The sequence below is a fragment of the Lactuca sativa genome, chromosome 5 (assembly GCF_002870075.4).
Source record: "Lactuca sativa cultivar Salinas chromosome 5, Lsat_Salinas_v11, whole genome shotgun sequence".
Classification (NCBI taxonomy): Eukaryota; Viridiplantae; Streptophyta; class Magnoliopsida; order Asterales; family Asteraceae; genus Lactuca; species Lactuca sativa.
This window is the reverse complement of record NC_056627.2, coordinates 102,076,826-102,083,072: the sequence shown is the minus strand read 5'-3', so window position 1 is coordinate 102,083,072 and position 6,247 is coordinate 102,076,826. Positions and strand designations below refer to the sequence as shown.

Here is a 6,247-nt window from a genome sequence, read left to right as displayed (position 1 = left end):
AAAGAAGCCGCCTCGTGAAATAGAACAGGGAAGAGTGAATACATTTTTGGGCAAAACCGGAAACACACGTGCTTTATTTTTTTTTTCAGATACAACCTCATGTCTGATAAATTAAGAGGCTTTTTTTAATTTAAGAGACAAAAAATAAGAGGCTACCAAACGCATCATATCTGAAATTTTAAGAGATTGCCTCTTAATTTTTCAATTAAGAGGTAAACAAACGACCCCTTAGTATGAGAAACTTAGGTGCATTAAGTTTGAGGGTTGAACTAGACTTAAGCTTGGAAAGTACATTGTCTGAAATGGACCAAAACACAACCGTGTAATGCAAAAGGAAAACTCGTGTAATGGTGTCAAAGTCAGAGGCGGAACATAGAAGGGGCTAGGGCGCCATGGCCCCCCTGATTTTTTATCTACTAAATAGCAACAACTATATAATCATGATTATATAAGTTAATATTCTAAGAAATCAAAACATTGCCCCTCACCTTTTTTCAACTAAATATCAGTAATTAAACTTAAGATATTTAGAAAATCCAAAGTAACCATATATTATCAGGAAACTTATCCAGAGAAAACTAATTTGACTAGTAACTAGAAAATTTACAAAATTATCGTATAAAAAGTTGCAAACTTACAAAATAACCATATAAAAATACCATGAAATCACTTATTTACTTACATCTTCAAATCAGTAAACCCTAGAAATACTATTGCATCTGCTTCTTGTTGGATCACATTGAAATTAGAAAATTTATGTATAGAGGTAATAAAGATGCACTAAGTACAACATAAAAAAAGTCTACACAAAAATAAAAGACGTGGTACATATGTAAGGGTAATAAAATTGGAGTTAATAAAATTGGAGTAATTATGGTTATGAGAGGTCCAGTTCCTAGGACACCTCGTTAACCAGAATGAGATTTTGGTCGATTTTGGCCAAAATCGAGGTTGGGATGTAGTGGGAGGTTCCGAGATCTCCCCATATATTAGGAGTTTCTTGGGTTTGGAAGGGTACTATCGGAGATTCATTCAGGATTTTTCCAAGATTGCAGTACCCCTTACTCGTCTGACGAGGACAGGGTGATTTTCGATGGGGTCCTGAGAAACAGTCGACATTTGAGACTCTTCGATAGAGGTTATACGAGTCCCCGGTATTGACCCTCTTGAAGCGAATTGAGGACTTTGTGGTATTCTATGATGCTTCCATCACTAGTTTAGAGGCAGTCCTCATGCAGAGAGGGTAGGTGATTGCTTATGCTTCGCGACAACTGAAGCCACACGAGATGCGATATCCTACACATGACCTGGAGTTCAGGGCAGTGGTGTGATATGCTTCATGAAGTGGTGAAATTTAGGTCCCCGATATATTGGGCCTTTTTTCGGGTGGTTGCCAGGGTTGGCAAGGTTTCTTACAAGTTGGACCTACCTGAGGAGCTCAGCCCTATTCACAACACTTTCCATGTTTCACAGCTACGAAAGTGCGTATTGGATGATGATGCGGTGGTTTACTTAAACGATATTCAGGTCAACGAACGCCTGAACTATGTTGAGAGACCGGTAGCTATCTTGGAAAGGAAGATGAAGGTCTTGCGCACCAAGGATATACCTTTGGTAAAGGTACAGTGGTAGCATCGGAGAGCCATCGAGTGGGCCATTGATGGTCTTAGAAAGAATTAGAGGGTTTGGGCCATGTTTATGACCCACACCATAGCAGGGGTAAAATAGTCATTTTACCCATAGAAGGATCCTTATTCTGATTTGGTGTCTTAATTGATAATGATATCAGGGGAGCAGCCAGAATAGCAGTCAGGGATCTTTCACTCGGATTTTCAGCAGTCAGTTAATTGAGGTGAGTTTTCCTTCCAGTAGGAACGGGTCTACGGCCATAATGCGGGCCTTGCGAGTCAAGTAACTACCTAGTTATGACATTGACTCCATCATAGAAGATGGAGACTTCTTGCTGGCTGTTTAGGTCATGGTGTGGGCAGTTTCTTAGTAAGCTTTTGTACCTCTCCCAAGCTTCATATAGCGACTCTCCAGCTTGTTGTTCAAAGTTAGCAATGGCCTTCTTCAACTTGGCTATCTTGGAAGGTGGGCAAAAGTGGTCAATGAATTCTTCTTTCATCTTGGCCCAACTCGCTGAGTAGGTTCTTAGTTATCCGTCTCAAATCAGGAGTCGTGACTTATCTTCTTGAATATTCTAATGGACTCGCCGAGTAGGCTCGTGTACTCGCCGAGTAGGAAAGCTTTTGTCCCTCAATCTTCATTCTTTGGTCTCTAATTGCTTCCCCTTGTTCCCTTTCACTCCCAAGCATGTCTTTTGGACTGAAAACAAAATTTAAACAGTATTAAGTACCTTTTGTCCACATTATACACATAATTAGTTAAAAATGAATAAAAATGTATGCTAAATAATTAACTAATTATGCACATATCAGGGGCAAGGCCCCAGTTAGTCCGGACTTCAGTCCGATGCAGGGGGCAAGGCCCCGGTTAATCCGAACTTCGGTCCGATGTAGTGGGCAAGGCCCAAGTTAGTCCGGACCTCAGTCTGATGCAGTGGACAAGGCCCAATATGTGCTTTATATGATATTGTATGGTATGTGGTAGTTTGGGGGAGCTCACTAAGCTTCGTGCTTACATTTTTCAGTTTTGGTTTCAGGTACTTCCAGTAGTGGAGGGAAGAGCTCGGGATGATTGCATGTCACACACCATAGTTAGTCAGCCTGAGATGTTTTACTCTTATAATAAGAATATGTTTTGAATTAACACTCTGATTTTATGTTATGATTTATGTTATGGATTGACAATCGTGTTTAAATAATGCTTTTCAAACAAAATTTTTAGTCATGATTTTTGGGTCCTTACACATTTGGTGGAAATAGGTATCAGTTAGAGAGCTGAGATTCAGAGTCGGACCTTATCAATTTTGTCAGTTTGCGAGGTGAGTTTTCCTTACTGTACTCATGGGTCGAAGGCACCAAGGCCGACCCATTGGTTTTATAACCTGATATTCGTTGATATGCTGAGTATGGAATATATATGCATGCTAGTTTTGATATGCTAATCTAATAGATCGGTAGGACTATATGTGAAACTGTCTATATGATTATCTGTGTATGTTAGTATCTGTTATATGTCGATGTATCTGTATAATTATGCATATATGTTAGTATCTTTTATACGAACTGAGGGACGGGGCAAGCCATACATAAGCTGTGGTATTCAGTCTGAGGACTGATCTCATTGGGGAGCAAGCCATACATAAGATGTGGCCCCGATGGCAAGCCATACATAAGATGTGGGCCCGAGGGCAAGCCAGACTTATGTTGTGGGCTCAGGGGTAATCCAGTCTTTTTTACTGTGGACCCATTGCATGCTGTTATTGTAATTGTTTATCTGTTTTGTGTTGGTACTTTGGGGAAGTCACTAAGCGTTGACTTACAATTTTGGATTATGTTTTAGGTACCTCAGATGATCGCGGGAAGGCGAAGGCGTGATCGTACACGTCCTCACGTTGCGATTTATGATTTTCGGAAAACTCTGATATTAAGCATGTTTTGAAAACTATATTGTAAACAAATTATGATTATGGGTTGGTTTTAAAAGTTTAAAATTTCATTATTTTTATGAATGTTATAGTAAGCACAAAGCTTAGTGAGTTCCCGCAAAACACCACACATCATACATATCAAACATATAATGGGCCCCACCTATCATCTGGCCACGCCCGACATCGAGCCCCGCTCGAAACATACCTGTCAGTCATCAGGCCCCGTTGAGCCTCCTTCTAGCATCAAAAGCGAAAAAGAAAAATTAACCATGGCGGGGGAGAAGGCGATGTTGGGCGGAGGAAGGCGAAGACGTGGAAGTCTGGAGGCAACATAGAGAAGTAAGGTCGATCGGAAGTTTTAGGGTCACAAAAGGAAACACGTATTACTTTTCTAGTCGGCTATTTTTTTGGAAGACCCGATGAGAAGGTAAAGTTAGTGATATCAAACATTCTGGACCAAATAAGAGGTTGAGCTGTTATTGGACCCCGTAAAAGATAAATCAAACAACCCTTAAGTCAAAATATAAAACTAGCATAACCATGTATTTATGATTACCGTTATATTTCTACTGTATTTATACACCATGTATTCACTATCATATTAAAAACACTCAACTTTAGAGTATATGTTTTCATTTATATTTTTTGAAAAATAAAAAAATTATAAAAGAAAAAAAATATTTTGGTCTTAAGTAACGTTATTTTCACAAAATTGTAAACCAACAAAAAAGTTTAATTCGTTTAAGTTATTAGTTCTTTTTAGGATTTAAGGATCTCAATTCTTTCAAATTAATTGCTTTATGTTAGCCCGCCTAATTTTCGTGAATTTATTGAAAAATGCCGCCATTCCACACCTTAATTTCTCTAGACCAAAAACAATGAGAAAACCCTAGTCACCATCTTCTCTCGTTTAACGACCACCGCCACAGCAAAAAAAATTCCGCCTCCCCTCTCGTCTTCGTTGCATTCCATCTGACGTAAGTTTATCCGTTTTACTTTTAATCATCATGGTTTAACTTCATGTTTTTTTGTGTTGATCATCTCCGTGGTTCTTTTATGTTATTTTGTTAGCTGTTCTAAGTTTTCTATCGTATAGGTTATCGGCTGTTTCAAATTTGCAATTACTACCCTGTGCGAATTCATCTCAGCAAGTAAAAACCATCTGGTTTGTTTTATTTTTCATTTTGGTCGAAGTGTGAGATTGTTCAAGTCTTACTTCTGTGTTAGGAATGAATTGTACATCTCAACAAGTGAAACGTATAAGAAAATTATGTGTTGTCTTATAATTATTTTTTGTTTTTTACAATGCAGAGGACTCCCAAGACAGCAAGTCTTATGGAAAAAAGGTTGTCAAAAGAATCATTTACTTTCGTCGAGGAAAGAGGTATCAATACTGTAAGGTGATGGATTAATTGTTTTGTTTTACAAATAATTGAATATTTGTTTATGTTTGCATATTTTTACTTTCAACCTTAAGAAACACGTGATTTTTTTTGCAGCATATGGAGAGAGAGAGAAGGCCAGACTAGTATAACATCACACTTCTATTTTTTGTGGTATTTTTTATTAGGCTTTATAATTTTCAATGGTTTATGTTGGGCAATATACTTAATAAATAGGTTTTATCTGTTTTTTTTTACCAACAGTCCTTTTGACAAGGTTGTCCCCTCATTATTCCAGGAATGAATCTAATTGGTATATTGATATGTTTTTTTACTAGGCTTCAATTTTCATTAGTGTCCAGTGTAGCATCCTACTTTCATTTCATTTACTGTGCTTTATTTTTTTAAATATATATATATTTTTTTCAATTTATTTACTGGTTTTGTTTTTCACTATAACATGCTATATATATATATATATATATATATATATATATATATATATATATATATATATATATATATATATATATATATATATATATATATATATTATCTTCAGTATTGGTTTATTTTTATGTTTTTTAGTTGTTCAATATAGCATTATACTTTTCTTTTCTGCCCCATAAGTGGTTGCTGACATGGAGTATTTTACACCTCATGGTGACCATTTTCATTGCAGGAAACATGACACAAATTTTTGAAAAGGAACCAAAAAGGCATAAGAAAATTGAGGTTGATGGAATTGATTAAGAGTGTTGATAAACATTGATTATGAGAGCTGATAAATTATATTATTTTTGGAATATTAGTTGTTAAATCTGATAAACAGTTGGTGAGTGTATCTAAACTGAAGATGATCACATTTGAAGACTATGGGTTGCAATGTATGTATTATGCTTAAATGTGCTAAGATTTCTCTCATCCAGGTGCCAAGAATCTTGATTGACATTTTATCAACAAGAAGCAGATGGGTCTTCAGATGTACATCTACTTTGATTGGGTTGTATATATAGGGGTATTTCAAGTGAGCAACATGAACATATTGATGCTTGATGGAAGTGTGGTGTGGCAAAAAGGATGGTGTCAAAATCCTTTAACTTGGGTAGATATATGAGCATTTTGTTAAGGTCGAATTCTAGTGTTAATAGATGTAAATATGTAAAAATTCATTGAAAATTAATATAATGATTTCTTTATTTGTAATTGTGAGCATGTTGGTAATGTGTTTATAGTTTTAATAAAAAAAATATATTAAAAAAAAGGTAAAAAGACTAGGTTATGTATCATAAAACCCGGCTATATGATC

General features: G+C 36.3%; 1 non-coding gene across 1 annotated transcript; it reads left to right on the top strand.

Moving 5' to 3' along the window:
- Positions 1–1,973: 1,973 nt before the first annotated feature.
- Positions 1,974–2,080, top strand: LOC111881354 (small nucleolar RNA R71). Its single transcript, XR_002846800.1, has one exon. It is a non-coding gene; the product is annotated as a small nucleolar RNA R71 (small nucleolar RNA).
- Positions 2,081–6,247: the final 4,167 nt, after the last annotated feature.